Consider the following 16,716-nt stretch of genomic DNA (forward strand, 5'->3'; position numbering starts at 1 on the left):
CTGTCATGATTCAGGCTTGAAATAATCATTAATCAAGTATACCTGCCTGGAGGTGCCTGGTCTTGTCTGATCTCAGAAGTTAAGCAGAGTTGAGGCTGGTTAATACTCGGATGGGAGATCACCTGGGAACACCGGAGGCTATAGGCTTAGGGAAGCAGCATGGCCCAGTGGATAGAGAAGGGCCCTGTGAGTCTGAAGGACTTGTGTTCTAATCCCAGCCCTTCCATTTGTCTGCTCTGGGGCTTTTAGCAAGTCACCTAACTTCTCTGTGCCTCATTTACTTCATCTGTAAAATGGAGATTAAGACTTGAGCCCCATGTGGGACAGAGACGGTGTCCAAGCTGATTGACTTGCATCTACCTCAGAGCTTAATACAACGCCTGGCACATAGTAAGTCAATACCATAAAGAAGTAGTGGAGTGAGGAGATGAATGTAGGAACTTTCCCTGTAACTTTATTAGGAAACAGTTTCACTCTTTATAAAATTACAAACTTGTACTGGAGATGAAACAAAAAGTCTCCGGAATAGGGAACACCACAGCAAGGTGAGGGTGGGAAAAGAGGGGAGAGGAGAGTTACAGAACATATATGGTGGTGATCAGCTTTCCTTAAATGGGATTTTCTCTTCATGTCATTAAGGATGAGGGTGAGAAGGGACTGCTCAGGCTCTTTTCACAAACCTAGGCTGCTTCCACTACTTATTTTCTTCCCATTTCCATGACCCTATATACTTCCGATCACCTATTGACGCGTATGAGCTTTTCGTCCCAAAATATCTCAGTTAGGACCTGTGGAAAGCCAATATTGACCTACAGCTGATTGATTCACCTCATATCTCTTGGCAAAAGGGGAAAACAGGGGAAGCCAAGTTGCAGGTGGGGTCTAGAACTGAAATCTGGCCAGTCTAGTTAGCCACTGAGCCACACTATCTCCACCTTGAGTCTTTTATCCATACTTTCATCCCCTTCAGTGTAGCCCACAGGGAAATAGGGGAATTTTTAAAAGTCATAGGGCAAAGATTTGAGGAAGGGGAAAAACTATAAGAATATCCAAGTTTTCTTTTTCCTTCCTTGGTATTTGTTAAGTCCTTACTATGTGCCAGGCACAGTACTAAGCACCGGGGTAGATAGAGGTTAATCAGGCTGGACACAGTCCATGTCCCACATGGGGCTCACAGTTTTAATCCCCATCCTACAGATGAGGAAACTGTTCCTCACAGGAACTGGAATATGAATTACACTGGTGGGTTTGTGGAGATGAACCTGAAGAAGAAAAAAGGGAAAGGAAAAATCATTATAAAAACACCTACCTCTGTCATCTTTCCTAATATGGAAAAATCACCTGCACGGTCATCAACTATATTGCGTATTACAAAATAGGTGTTTGATGGTCATATAGAAAAAAAGACCAGATCCTTGTCCTTGAAGATAACTTAATGGGGAGGCAGAGAGTGATGACTCTTCAGTAGTTAAAAGCATATTCAAAAACCAAAACGTGTACCACAAACTTCTGTGTGACACATTGACAACAACAACAAAAATAGATGGAACCAGCTGTCCAAAAACGACGTAGAAACACCACTTTCCACCTGAGCCCGCCTCAGCTCTCCGACTGCCTTGAGGATTGAAGAGGCAGAAGGGCCATGAGACATCTCCCACAAGACTGTACTAGGTCTTGAAACCCCAAGGTCCAGGCCCAAAGCTCCTTTCCAACGAGAGCAGGGAACAGTTTGGTACTAGATGCTATTGTGCTCTAGTATTACAAACGGCACTGGACAAACTTACCCATCCCCTGCAAAAAAGTGTGCTCAGTCCATATTTCCCCATCAATCCAGGGGTTGCCCATCAACCTTTGCACTAAACAAACTCCTTATCATTAGTTTTAAAACAGTCACCTAGCTGTTCTCCTACTACAATCCAGCCCACACAAACATCACTCCTCTAATGCTAACCTCCTCACTGTACATCACTCTCTCTTACTACCAATCCCTCGCCCACCTCCTGCCTTTGGCCTGGAACTCCCTCTCCCCGATATACAATAGACCCCCACTCTTCCCACTTTAAGGAGAGATGTGATTTTTAATAAAGCTTTAAACAATTTAGCTCCCACCCTTGGCTTGTCCTTCTACCAATTTACTGTGCCTCGATCTCATCTTTCTGTCCACACATTGCCCATGACCACCCTCCATCCCTTCTGGATTTCCCTCCCCTATGACCTTCTGGATCTCCTGCTCCCTTCACATCCAAGGGACCAGCACTCTCCCCATATTCAAAGCCATCTTGAAGACATAAATCTTCCAAGAAGTCTCCCCCAACTCTCATCCCCCCATTCTATTCTCTCTTCCTTCCACATTGCCTATTCACTTAGATCCTATCCCCTAATCACTTTGAACTCACCCCACCTCCTACAGCACTTAGGTACACATGCTTATGCTCTGTTGCTTCCCCTATTTGTACCTTACTGTAATGTCCACTAGGCTGTAAACTCCTTGAGGGCAGAGATGGTACCCACCAACTCTATTGTACTGTCCCTAGAGTTCAGTACTGTACCATCACTTGGATAGCAAAATTTCCTTACATAAGGAAATCGAGACGGAAGTAAATGGTTTTATATCACCTCCCATGCCAGTAGTAGAGATTCAGTTTTGTGTCACAGCTTTTATAGCCCCAAAAACGCAGGCCTGCTTTCTTCCAGGATAAGATGACTTTATAGGTATACTCATAAAACAGCAATTTATCATTCGGCACCTTCACTGTGCCTCATGTAAGCTGACTGGCCTGCCGGGTCTCCAGTTTTGAAGAGTTCATATTGTAGGAAATGACCACAAAGAAAGGTATGCAATGCCTTGAAAAGAAGCTTTCACCTGCTGCAACTTTGCTAAATACCAAGGGAAAAATGCCACACCTTAACATTCAAGTCAGCTGCATCTCAGGTTGTGTAATCTCAAAACCTCTGCCTCTACCCTTACATACTGCAGTAATTTATCACTGTCAAAAGTTGCAAAAATGAAAGAACTTGGTGAAGGGGGCCAAATTGGCCATTTTCCTCAGAGTCCAAAGTGGCACAGGAATTGAAGTCTCTGAACCACTGGTCCAAGACACAGGAAAGGAGGATAAAGTTCAGACCCCTACATCTTCAAAGTCCCTGCTGAAATAACTCTCTTACAAGAAACATTCCCCTCAGTGTCTAATCTCCCCAGATTAAGTGTGGAACAGGAACTATATCCGATCTATTTATTTTGTATCTAATTGCTCAGCACATAGCCAGTCCTTTTTTTTTGTTTTGATAGTATTTGTTAAATGCTTACTATGTGCCAGACACCGTTCTAAGCACTGGGGTAGATACAAAGCGATCAGGTTGGACAGAGTCTATATCCCACAGGGGGTGCCCAGTCTTAACCCCCATTTTAAAGATAAGGTAACTGAGGCATGGAGAAATGAAGTGACTTGCCCAAGGTCACACAGCAGACAAGTGGAAGAGCCGGGATTAGAACCCAGGTCCTCCTGACTCCCAGGCTCATGCTCTATCCACTAGGCAACCCTGCTTCTACTGCTGTGCTTGATTGACAATTTGTAGATGCAATCCCTGCTGACAAGGAATTTACATAGTATACTTTCCCAGTTGCTTAGTGCAGTGCCCTGCATACGGTAAATGATCAGTAAATACCACTGATTCATCACTATCATCATCGTCTCCCCACCCCACTTCCATGTTTGCTGTTGCTGACTTCTGTCTCTCATCATCAATGTGTCACCATCTCCACAGAGTAACTTGATTGCCAAGGAAATGACGATGGAAGTCACAGGACGGTGACAATCAGAGCTCTTGTTTGCAGTGCATAGTACTAACCACTTGGAAAAGTGCACTAAACAGAGTTGGAAGAGATATTCCCCGCCCACAAGGAGCTTACAGTCTAGATGGAGAGGCAAACATTAAAATAAATTATGGGTATGGACATAAGTACTGCAGAGCCGAGGGTGGGGTACATAAAGGTTTCAAATCTAAATGCAACGGCAACACAGAAGGGAAGGGGAGTAGGGGAAGTGAGGGCTTAGTTGAAGGCCTCTTGGGAAGATATGATTTAAATTCATTCAGTAGTATTTATTGAGCTCTTACTATGTGCAGAGCACTGTAAGCACTTGGAATGTACAATTTGGCAACAGATAGAGACAATTCCTTCCCAGTGACAGGCTCACACTACACTAGGATAGATAAAAGATAAGCAGATTGGACACAGACCCTGTCCCAGATGGGCCTCACCGTCTACATAAGAGAGATAGGATTCAATAGCCATTCTGCAAATGAGCAAACTAAGGCACTGAGAATTTAAGTAACGAGGGTTTAAAGGTAGGGAGAGTGGTGGTTTGCCAGATATGAAGAAGGAGGGGGTTGGAGAGCAGAGGCAGAACACAGGTGATGGGTGGGAGGTGAGATAGTTGAGATTGAGGTACAGCGAGTAGGTTGGCATTAGCAGAGACGGACACCATGGCAGTGATGCGTGAGGGTGGCAATGACAATCAGAATGGCCACCTCCTCAATGGTCATGATTTCCCTGCATCTCTGTTGCTGCTGCCAATATTCTTTATGCTTTTGGCTGGAGAAGTAAGGTTCCCCGTCACTACCGCCATTTTCGCAACTGCACGAGGGACCTTAGAAAGGCAGGGGGAGGGATTAGAAAGACGACTGGCCATAATTCAGGTAGCTGGAAGAAAAAAAAATTAAAAACCAACCATCCTATCCAGGGCAGGATGTCTGGTCACTTTATTTCAGGTACCACTCTTGCTACCAGGTTTCCCTGTACTCCCACACCAAGTCTGAACCTCTATTTCTTGCTTCAGCACAGTCACAGCAGGTCTGCTGAGAAATAAATTAAAAAACAGAAAAGAACAATCACAGGAACTCTGGTGCCAAATCAAGGTCAGCAAGCAGAATGATTCAGCCGGTGAACGATACGTATCTCCCCCCTTTCCCACTCCCCACCCCACAGACCCACACCACAATTCTGGAAGGACTCATTCGTCGACCAAGGGGACAGGGTCAGAAAAACACGGGATGAATATTTGTGGGGGAAGCTGGCAGGCAAGGGAACAAGCTTCACTGGTTTAGCAAACGTGCAAATCCCTCATCATTGATCTGTTTACAGTCTCCAGTTTTCGATCTTAATATATCGCTCTAGGTGTTTTTTTTCTCTCTGAAGGATATTGAAAGAGTTCTTGGGGAGGAAAAAAAAGAAGTGAAGAGATTAAGGGTCAACAAGAGAGCTTTTATGGAGAGTCTCTCACATACATATCCTGATATTCAGAGCTTTAGACAGCCGAAAAGTTCTCTCCTGCCCTTACTTTTATTCCCAACTTTCCTGCTGTGAAAGCCCTAACTACTGTCAGATTTGTGTGTATGCCCCATCAGTTTAGGCCTAGAGTGGCAGATTTAAGGAGGTGGTATGCACAGCAATCTAAGAAACTGCAGTTGTGATTTGCACAATAATTCTTCAAATCCTCTCCCTCCATCTCCTCCTCTCCTTCCTCCAAGCTCTAACTCCCCCTTCCTTCCATCCCAGGATTCTGGGGGCAGGACAGAAGACAATGTCATGCATCTGGCCTAGGGGTAGCAATATAATAAATCTATGGAATTTTGATTCTATTTCCCAGGCCATTTCTAGCTCCTGCCAAATCACCTTAATTCCTTTTTAAAAACACTCACCTATAGCCATTTTTATTCCCATCCACCTAAACCCTCTTTTCCCCCTTTCCCTCTGGCTCCTCCCCCTCTCCCTTCCCATCCCCTCAGCACTGTACTCGTCCGCTCAACTGTATATATTTCCGTTACCCTATTTATTTTGTTAATTAATTGTACATCGCCTCGATTCTATTTAGTCGCCATTGTTTTTACGAGATGTTCTTCCCCTCGACTCTATTTATTGCCATTGTTCTCGTCTGTCCGTCTCCCCCGACTAGACCGTAAGCCCGTCAAACGGCAGGGACTGTCTCTATCTGTTGCCGACTTGTTCGTTCCAAGCGCTTAGTACAGTGCTCTGCACATAGTAAGCGCTCAATAAATACTATTGAATGAATGAATGAAAGTCTTTCCTCTCATTCGGCTTCATTCCCACACTTTTATTCAGGGCCAGAGGAAGCTGTAAACTGCACTAGACAACAGCAGCTCCAGCAAAGCATTAAAGCCAACAACCATGGCAATTTGAGCATCTAATAATGATAATTGTATTTTTTAAGTGCTCACTATGCAGCAGGCACTATACTAAGAATTGGGGTAGATCCAAGGTAATCGGGTTGGACACAGTTCCTGTCCATGAGGCTCAGAGTCTTAATCCCCATTTTACAGATGAGGTGACAGGCACAGAAAGAAGTTAAGTGACTTGCCTAAGGTCACGGAGCAGACAAGTGGCAGAATCTGGGATTAGAACCCAGGTCCTCTGAATCCCAGACCCTTGTTCTTCCCCTTGTTCTCCTAGGACACGTTGTTTCTCGGCACTTGCAAGATAACTCACCCCTCATCCAGTTTCTTAGTTCATCACATAGTGGCTGAATTGCCCTGTGGGCCGTTTGCTGGAATTGTTCCCTGCGAGTATTTGAAATGTTCACTTCACTATTTCCTCTATACCTAATTTTAATGTCCATCTTTCCCTGAAGACTGTAAACCCCTTGTGGGCAAAGACCATGGACTACCAACTCTCTCTTACTGTACTTTCCCAAGGACTTAGTACAGTGCTCTGCACACACTGAACTTAGTACCACCGATAGTTAAGTAGAGCTGCATCTTAAAACACACCAGTTACTCAGAGAAAAAGCATTAAATCATGAGAGATACAATCATCAATTTACTGCTTCCTAGGATCAGCACATGGTCCTGCCCTGATCTCTTTGGTTGTTTTTCCAATATGTAATACTCTAAAGCACTTCTTTCCAAAGTCAATGCTTGCGTCTCCCCAGGTAGAGTATAGCTCCTTAGGGTAGGTATTTTGTCGCTGATCTCTTTCAATACTGTTGGTATCTGTTAAGCGCTTACTATGTGCAGAGCACTGTTCTAAGCGCTGGGGTAGACACAGGGGAATCGGGTTGTCCCACGTGGGCCTCACAGTCTTCATCCCCATTTTACAGATGAGGTAACTGAGGCACAGAGAAGTGAAGTGACTTGCCCACAGTCACCCAGCTGACAAGTGGCAGAGCTGGGATTCGAACCCATGACCTCTGACTCCAAAGCCCGTGCTCTTTCCACTGAGCCACGCTGCTTCTCCCAAGTATTTGGGATACTACTCATAGTAGATGCTCCGTAGATTTTATTGTTTAATATTATCATTTGATCAATTCTAGTCTATCCAATGGCATCTTTGACTAGACAAAGAAATGGGGAAAGAGGAAATAGAGAAGTTGAGTGGCAGTGTGGTCAAAGAGCCTGGGGGAGGAGAGGGGGAAAGAAAAAGAATTCTAGGGATAAGGATTTTCATCTTTCCATGATTCTTGACCATGGCACCCTATCAGTCATTTCTAGCCCTTACATGTTTGTTTATATCTATCCATGACAACTGTGTCTGTGTATATATCTATATTTGAATATTTAGTTTCTTCTGATTCTATGCTAGAATGTGTTTTCGTCTTTCATTAGAGTACAAGCTCCTTGTGGACAGGAAGCATGTCTTGTTCTTCTCTGGTGCTTAGTACAGTACACTACACTCAGGAGGTGCTCAATAAATATCACTACAACTACCGGCCTCCATTATCTTTAGCTCAACACCACTGTCCAACCATGCTGGCAGACCTTCACATCTTCTCTCAACCAAGAAGTCTCAGTTAATCTTTCAATTTTTCCACCTTTCCTTTGAGATCATCATGATACAATTTTTGGTGGGAAAGTCACAGAAAGCTCGGAGAGTTGACAAAAGACTCACATACAATTAAAGGGTTAGAGAATAAAATGATACAACTGGACTTTTTGCCTGAAGGAATTAGTTTAGAACCATCTAAAGGCTGACTAAACACCTACAGGGGGTGATAGTCACCTCTTAAGGCAAGCAAGATGAAAGGCAGCATGTGATCATTATGAAGGATCGATTTCTGGATACTTGATTGCCACTAAACCTAGAAACATGTGGTTACAATTACTGGATTATTAAATTGTAACCCAGTATTGCTTCTGGAGAAAGTGAAAATAATTTTCATCCATATTGAATTCAGCCTACCTGAAGTCATGGGAATGAATTCATTTTATTTACATCCATATCACACTGGGTCCCTTCTAAACCATAAAAAATAGCTTGGAATTCCTGCTCTGCATTCCCCATCTTAAAAATAAAAAAAACCAATAAAATGGCAGAGGTGAGGTGATGAATTCTAATGTGATCACCTACTAGGCAGCTGTTCTCTCTAAGAAACACATTTTATGACAAAAAAAAAAACCAAAAAAAAAACCATAGTAATTTTTAAAACTGGCTGGAGCACAGGGTCCAATATATTATTTCAAAGATCAGTGCCAAACAAGATGCAAGTGAAAATGATGATGAAAATACTAATAATAAGAATAGGGGTATTTGCTAAGAACATTACTAAACACTGTGGCAGATACAAGATAATCAGGTTGGACACAGTCCCTGTACCATATGTTTAAGTGCTAGAGAGAATGAATATTCAATCTCCATTTTCCAAGAAAGGAAACTAAGTCACAGAGAAGTTAAGTGGCTTGCCCAAAGTCACGGCAGGCAAGTGATGAGGCTGGGATTAGAACTCAAGTCTCCTGACTCCATAATCATTCAATCATATTTATTTGAGCACTTAACGGTGTGCAGTGCACTCTAAGCACTTGGGAGAGTACAACACAAGACACATTCCCTGCCCGCGATGCACTTACAGTCTTGAGGGGGAGAGAGACATTAATATAAATTAGAAATCTGTGTGCTTCCAAGCTAGGGAAGAAGGATGGGAGGGGAGGAGGCAGTCTCCCATCAAGGCAAAGAATTCCTTTGATTCCAGTAATAACAATTTACACAGTGCTACTTACACTCTCATACAGGCAATCATGTTTCTGGCAGGGTAGGGACTGAAAAGGGAGGACCGCGCACACCGTCAGATGAACAGAAGGGCACGGCCTCAACACTGGGCCAATGCTAGGCCTCAGAGCTATGCCCAGCAAACAATTGTTGCGTTGGTGACACCTGTGATTTTGGCCACCCACACTCATTTCTCAGGATTCTTGCCAAGTGCAGAAAGTCCTAGGAGGTTCTTCAGTCAGAAACCCTAACTACCGATGGTGTAGAGAAGCAGTGTGGCCTCACGGAAAGAGCAGAGGCCTGGGAGTCAGAGGACCTGCCTTCTATTCCCGGCTCTGCCGTATTATCTTTTATCACTCCCGGCACTCAGTACGGTATTAGGGCCAAAAGTAAGAGCTTAATACATACCGCAGTTATTAGCCCAGGCCTCTGATGCCCAGAGTGGGTTCCTTCTACAACAGCTGGGCTCAAGGCTTTTAAAATTCTCAAACACTTCTAGACTTTCTGGAGATGGACTCCAGAAGAACAGGTACAAATCTGCCCTGAATAAGATCATGAAACTCTGCGTAGGCACCTTTCAGCAAGTCACAGTTTAGAGTTTTAGATTCAGGCCAAGATCTGCTTTGAACAATCCATTCCCCTGCCGACTGCATTTTCTCCCAACTCCCCTAATGTGGCTCTACTCTAGGTTGTGTCTTTATATGGCTTGTTCAGTCCTGCTTCCTTTTCGTTCTGAATCATATCTAGCCCCACGCTTCGTATACCTCTTGATGAATACGCCACGCCGTTCAAAAGAAAGAGGCTTACGTTGGGAATCGGAACAGATTTAAAATTTATGAAGAACTAGCCATGACTAATAGAAAACTATTTATAAAAGCATCTGTGACAAATTGTCACCAACATTCAGGATAGCCTCATTAGGTGCCTGACAAATTTCTAACATATTTTTGCCTCATATGGTGCGTGATTAACTGACAGAGAATATTGCCCTGGTTTTAACAAGGTACCAGAAATTTTTGGCCCCAGAACCCAGGAAGGAATCCCTGAGAGAGAAGTAGATATAGGGTGGCAGGGAAATGAACAGAAAAGGAAAAACAGCTAATTGGACACAGCAACCTCACTAGATACTTCAGTTTCTAGAAACCAGCCTGCGAAACTTCAATCAGTGGTATTTATTGATTACTACATATTACCATATAGCACTTTGTGCAGACAACTACACTACTGAGCACTTGGGAGAGTACAAAACAAAGTTGGCAGACCCATTCCCTGCCCAGATAGCTTACGGTCATATAATAATAATTATAATGGTTAAGCACTCACTACTGACCAGGCCCTTTACTAAGTGCTGGGGTAGATCCAGGCAAATCAGGTTGGATACAGTACCTGTCCCAAGTGGGGCGCACAGTCTTAATCCCCATTTGACAGGTGAGGTAACAGACCCAGAGAAGTTAAGTCACTTGCCCCAGGTCACACAGCAGAGCCTAGATTAGAACCCCAGTCCTTCTGACTCCCAGGCCTGTGCTGGCCATGCTGTTTCCCCAGGGATGCTGAACCACTGTAAGGGGAAAAATTTTTCATATTTTATTTCCATAAAGAACTATAAGCAGCATGGCTCAGCAGAAAGAGCCCGGGCTTGGGAGTCAGGGGTCATGGGTTCGAATCCCCGCTCTGCCACTTGTCAGCTGGGTGACGTGGGCAAGTCACTTCACTTCTCTGGGCCTCAGTTACCTCATCTGTAAAATAGGGATTAACTGGGAGCCTCACTTGGGACAACCTGATTACCCTGTATCTCCCCCAGCGCTTAGAACAGTGCTCTGCACATAGTAAGCGCTTAACAAATACCAACATTATTATTAGGAAGCCAAGTATAAGATATGAAGAGCAGGAAATTGAATCACCTATATGCCGATTACTTAATACCACTCAAAAAGCAGGTCACATGTGGTTTCTTTTCCACTGTAAAATGCGTATTTGACCTGAGCTAAATATTAGTCCAGTCTTTTTTTGGAACGACCCAAAAAAAGTACAGGAACCAAACTACTAAGCTCCTTGTGGGCAGGTCATGTGTCTACCAGTTCTATTGTAGGTTACTCTCCCAAGTGCTTAATGCAGTGCTCTGCACTCAGCATTCAGTAAATTCCACTAATGGATCGAAATGGCCCAAAATCCTTACTTTGTGGGTTTAACCCATGTTCCTGGGGAATAGTTGGACCTCAGCAAACTTGCTAGGTGAGCGAGTTACACCCTGAATGGTGGGTTGCCCACTGTATGGGAAACTATTCACTATCCCTGCAGCTTTTTAAGCAGCCATCTAGAGTTCATATTGCACTGCTCTGTATGATGCCATCCAGTTGCTCTGTGGTGCCTAGAGATAACCTCGGGTTCAGAGGAGAGCATGCTTCTTCTACTCAGGTAGTGAAAACAGCTCGAGAGCTGCCATCCTGCTGTTACTATTTGAAAAGTCAGGGGACCTCCCTTAGCTATCCAAACCGGGTTCTGAATAGGAAGCAACAAGGAGCATCATCATTATCCCACCTCTGGCAGGGAGTGGAGACTGGAAGGAGTTCCAGCTGGGGAAACGGATTAAAGGTAGGACAAAAGAGTGTGAGGACCACATGCCAAAAAGCAGTGAAAGGATTGTCCCTTCACAATAAATAAGCTTCCTTGAGAGCCAGTCTCAAGAACAGGCATCAGAAAGAAACTAATGTCCTACTAAAATGAGGGTAATAAGACACCATAACCTCTGTAATAAAAAGAAAAAAAAAAAAGGTCCAGAACACATCAAGCCAATAAGACGCTGGGATGTCAAATGGAGCCACAAATGTGTTTTTCCACTCTTAAAATGTTTCTGACAAGCAAATGCTAATTCCTAATCTCTACACAAAGGCATTCGGAGCCAGAGAGAAACATTATCTCATTAAGGTTTACAACTATAATGTGGAGGAGGCCGGCGACAAGGTATTTGGCAACCAAAGTTTCCGGATGAGGAGGTTGAGTAATCAAGATTAACTGACCTGTTCGATGACTCTTAATCCAACAGCGACGGGACTGAAGAAGGCCTTTCTTGGAGTGAGAGTATCCAGACTCTTCTACAGCTCATGGCTCACAAAAGCAAAAGAAGAATTTTCCTTCTGGAAGGAACACGACCACTGTGGAGTGCAGAATATAAAAAAGCTGAAACTAGGATGTCATTCTCCCATTCCACTAATAATAACAGGAATGGTATTTGTTAAGTGCTTACTATGTAACAAGAACTGTACTAAGCCTGGGTAGATACAAAATCATGGGGCTCACAGTCAAAGTAGGAAAGGGAACAGATATTGAATTCCCATTTACAGATGCCGGAACTGAGGTTTATAGAAGTGAAGTGACTTGCTTCACTGCTGAGAAGGGACAAAGCTGGGATTAGAACTAAAAATCCTCTGACTTCCAGGCCAGTGCTCTTTTCACTAGGCCACACTGCTTCTCTGGGATCCTGCCCTCTTCCAACTCATTCAATCATATTTATTGAGGGCTTAATGTGTGCAGAGCACTGTACTAAATGCTTGGGAGAGTATGGTACAACAATAAACTAAAAGTTCATTTCCTGCCCTCAACAAATTTACAGCCTGGGTTGCAGGGGAGGTATAGTACAATTAAATAAGATATATACATAAGTGCTGTGGTCCTGGATTGGGGCGGTGGGGGGAGGAAAAGGGGACCAAGTCAGGGCGATGCAGAAGGGTGTTGAAGAAGAGGAAAGGAGAGGCTTAGTCTGGGAACTCCTCTTACAGGGAGTGACATAAAGAAGATCCCAATACAGCCCACCCTGACAGCATACTAAAAAGGTAAAGCCTCAATTTATTTCACACTAGACCTCAACTTAATCAGGAGGAATAATTCTCTAGAGAAGACACTAATGCTAGAAAAAGTCCAGGGAAAAGGAGGAAGAGGCAGAGTTTGACCCATAGTAAGTGCTTAAATGCAACAATTATTAGAGCAATCTTCAAGTGAAACCACACCCAGAATGACATGACATCGTGAAGTCCCCTACCAGCCTCTAGGTAGCACCTTCCTGTATGTAAGGAGGTAGTATAGTTAGCACAGATCTGGGATTTAGGTTTTGAATTTCGTGCCACTTATTCAACTGACCTGCTGCGTGACCTTGGGTGAGTCACTAATCCTCTCTGGGCTTTAGTTTCCTCCTCTATAAAAATGAGGATAACATACTTTTCACCCCAGGGATGCTGTAAGAGCAAAGGGAGCACCAATGTGAAAGTGCACCAGAAAAAAAGTTCTAATCCCAGCTCTGCCACTTGCCTACTGTGTGACCTTGGGCATGTCATCTGACTTCTCTGCACCTCAGCTCCCTCAACCTCTTCTCTCTTCTACTTAGACCACGAACCCCAATAGGGACCTTGTTATTATGTATCTACCCCAACATTTCAGTACACTACTTGACACATAGTAAGCCCATTATTATTAAATGAACTTGGTAAACTCAAGACATTATTTTAAAAAAGCAAGAAGATAAAACAGTGTTTTCTTGGGAAGAGGAGCTAGTTACATTCTGCAGAGGTAAACTATCCAAATGAATAAGGTGGGACTTCCACACCTGGGAAACATTCTCTCAGGAACTGCTCAGTCCACTGCACAGTCAGGACAGTTGAAAAATCAAAAGGCAGACAAGAATGAAAGCCTCTTCTCCTGTCTCCCAGCCCGATAGTCTATTTCTATTGCCTCCTTGCTAAGTTTTCCATTCTAAATCAGTACCACATATATCCAAAAATAAAAGTCATTTGAATGCCAGCCATCTGGTTCAGAAATACCACAAGCAGTCTCATCTAAGGGAAGAGTCAGTTTTGCTGTGCAGAAAGGGATCGCAATTGCAAACGATCTCAGATTGGAAGTGAAAATTTCAGGAGACATACAATGAAGAAATGTATGGAATTTATGGTTAAGTGCTTACTATGTGCAAGGCACTGTACTAAGCACTGGGGTACGTACAAGATAATTGGGTTGAACGCAGTCCCTGTACTCACAGTCTTAATTTACATTTTACAGATGAGGTAACTGAGGCACAGAGAAGTGATTTGCCCAAGGACACACAGTTTATAAGTGGCCAAGCTGGGATTAGAGACCAAGTCATCTGACTCCCAGGCCCATTCGCTTTCCACCAGGCTATACTGCTTTTACTTTAACGACAAATCCTAAGTTGGTATGACTCCTCAATCAGGAATTGGAAACTTGAAGTCATTATGTTTGAAGAGATCTCAGTTACCACTGAGAACAGTGGATTGGTCAGACTCAGGAAAAGAGTGAGTAGACAAGTATCACCACTCAGCTTCAATTGTTTGAAAATTGAAGGGAATGAGCTTCCGGCTAGTCAGGGATGGTTTAGATAGCTCCCTTAGCAGAAATATTTCCACTCGGATTCCAAGCCGGTGGTGAGCAGCTAAGGGGACAATCATCTCTTGCCCGGGTGAGGGCTAAGAGATTGCAATTCCCCACTCAATTCACCCACCACATGCCATTTTCAAAAACGTTTCTGGAAATCCTTTCCACCGTGAGGCAATTTGAAGCTCACCTCCGTGTTAATTGGCAGAATTCCACATTCATTTTCCTTCTCTAGAAGAACCGGAGCATGACATCAAAAATCTCATTCACTGATTAAGGCAGAGCTTTAGCATAGTAATACGTATGTTCTCTCAGAGGTTGTGAAGTTCATTTGCCCCAGAGTAATAGCTAGCTTCCATCTCTGCTATTACCCCATTACCCTAATCAAACAGCATGACCTACCGGAAAGAGCGTGGGCTTGGGAGTCAGGGGAATAATTGTAATAACAATGGTATTTGTTAAGCACTTACTATGTGCCAAGCACTGTACTAAGCATGGGAGTGGATACAAGCAAATCGAGTTGGACACAGTCCCTGTCCCAGGTGGAGCTAACAGTCTCAATCCCCATTTTACAGATGAGGTAACTGAGGCCCAGAGAAGTGAAGCGACTTGCCCAAGGTCACAAAGTAGACAAGTGGCAGAGTCAGTATTAGAACCCATGACCTTCCGAGTCCCAGGCCCATGCTCCATCCACTATGCCATCCTGCTCTCTCATCTCAGATCTGCCACTTACCTACTTGTATGACCTCGGGTAAGTCGATTTCTCTTTGCCTCACAGTTTCCTTATCTGTAAAATGGGGATTTGAATACCTGTTCTCCCTCCCCCTTACCCTGTGTCCAAACTGGTTATCTTAAATCAACCCAGAGTTTAGTGCATAGTCCGCACTTAAATACCACAGTTATTATGTTAGAGTTATTAAGATATGCAGATTCAAAGTTATCTTGGCCACTCAGTGCTAGAATCTTTCCAGTAAGCTTCGGGGGTTTCTTTAGACAAATAAATTCACAGGAGGATAGTCTGGTCAGCAATTCCAACAAAAGCCCTCATTTGAATTGTCAGCTACAGAAACTAAGAAAACTTAAAAACTTAGTATTGCTCCTCCCGACCTCTGAAAATGACCAGAGAAAAAAGAAACACACAGCTAAGTCACAATAGAATAATTGTTAGGAAAACAAGGCCACTCAGCTTGCCATTACAAATCATTTCATTTATTTTCTACATTTCTTAGATATATTCTGAGCAAAAATTAGGAACATTCCCCAGCATTTTCTGAAAATCCAGACTTCCAACAAAACAGACTAAGCACCAGTGAATAAGGGAAGAAAGTGATGAACTCTCCCCTGGCTTAAGCCCTGTTCCTGCTGGTCTGCTGGCCATCTGAGTGCCAAAATAAAATGATGATAAAGTATGCGTTTCCTTACTTGAACAAATTCTGCAAGTTCTTGAGTGTGCCCTGCTGATAATGGGAAAAAAAAATCTAAAACAGAAAACTCTTCCACTGGCTGTGGTCTCAAAGAAAACTACTAAATATTTTACAATTAGTCTGCCACAAAATTACTCCATTTCAGCTGATGAGATCTCAAACTTAGACCTAAGAAGAAGGAAAAAAAAAAAAGCATCTCCCCAAATTCCCCTAAGAATAACACCAAGCCTTGGCTCACATTAAAACTGACTCTTCTCCGTTACCCTTTCTTTCTAAAAGATTAATTTCCATTAAAAGAAAAATCAGGAAGGTCTTTTTCATTCATAGCACAGAGAGTCAGCTGAAGGGACTAATCACTTGTCAGAGGACATATCCTTTGGCTAAGGGATGGTAATTCCATACTCAATCCTTAATTCATCCACCACATCCATTCATCTGTTCTCTCCCCACTCAAGCGTTAAACTACCATTTTTGCCAGAACCGGAAACAATTACTAGTCTCCAATGAATCCAAAAGTTAAAAGGCAAATTCTTTAGAGTTAAAGAATCACTCTTCTCCCAGATAAACAATTGTATTTATTAAACGCTTACTGTGTGTGGCGTGTACACTAGAACAGAGTCAGCAGGCACATTCCCTGCCCTGAGTGAGTTTACAGTCTAGTGGAGGAATACAGACATTAACATAAATTATGGAGATGTACATAAGTGCTTGGGGGTTGAGGGAGAGGTGGGTAAGGGCATAAGTTTAAGTGCAAAAGAAAGCTTGAAGGAAAATCTATAGTTGATGAGCCCCCATCTGTGCCATCCTGACTTGCTCCCTTTGTTCATCGCCCACCGCCAACCCTACAGCATTTATGTACCTATCTGTAATTTTTTTTTACTTCTATTAACTTTTGTCCTGTCCTCCCCACCACTA

At 43.4% G+C, this 16,716-nt stretch overlaps 1 long non-coding RNA gene across 2 annotated transcripts in view; it reads right to left on the reverse strand.

Moving 5' to 3' along the window:
- Window positions 1–16,716, reverse strand: part of LOC103170785 — an 84,273-nt gene that overhangs the window by 63,158 nt on the left and 4,399 nt on the right. Inside the window, exons 2-3 of one of the 2 annotated variants that reach the window (XR_003764525.2) lie at window positions 12,016–12,150; window positions 4,715–4,857 (exon numbers count right to left, since the gene is read on the reverse strand). This is a non-coding gene — a long non-coding RNA (uncharacterized LOC103170785). Of the gene's footprint in view, window positions 1–4,714; window positions 4,858–12,015; window positions 12,151–16,716 lie in introns of those variants that run through there. The other variant, XR_486399.3, reaches the window with a different exon arrangement.

The sequence above is a fragment of the Ornithorhynchus anatinus genome, chromosome 14 (genome assembly GCF_004115215.2).
Source record: "Ornithorhynchus anatinus isolate Pmale09 chromosome 14, mOrnAna1.pri.v4, whole genome shotgun sequence".
Taxonomy (NCBI): Eukaryota; Metazoa; Chordata; class Mammalia; order Monotremata; family Ornithorhynchidae; genus Ornithorhynchus; species Ornithorhynchus anatinus.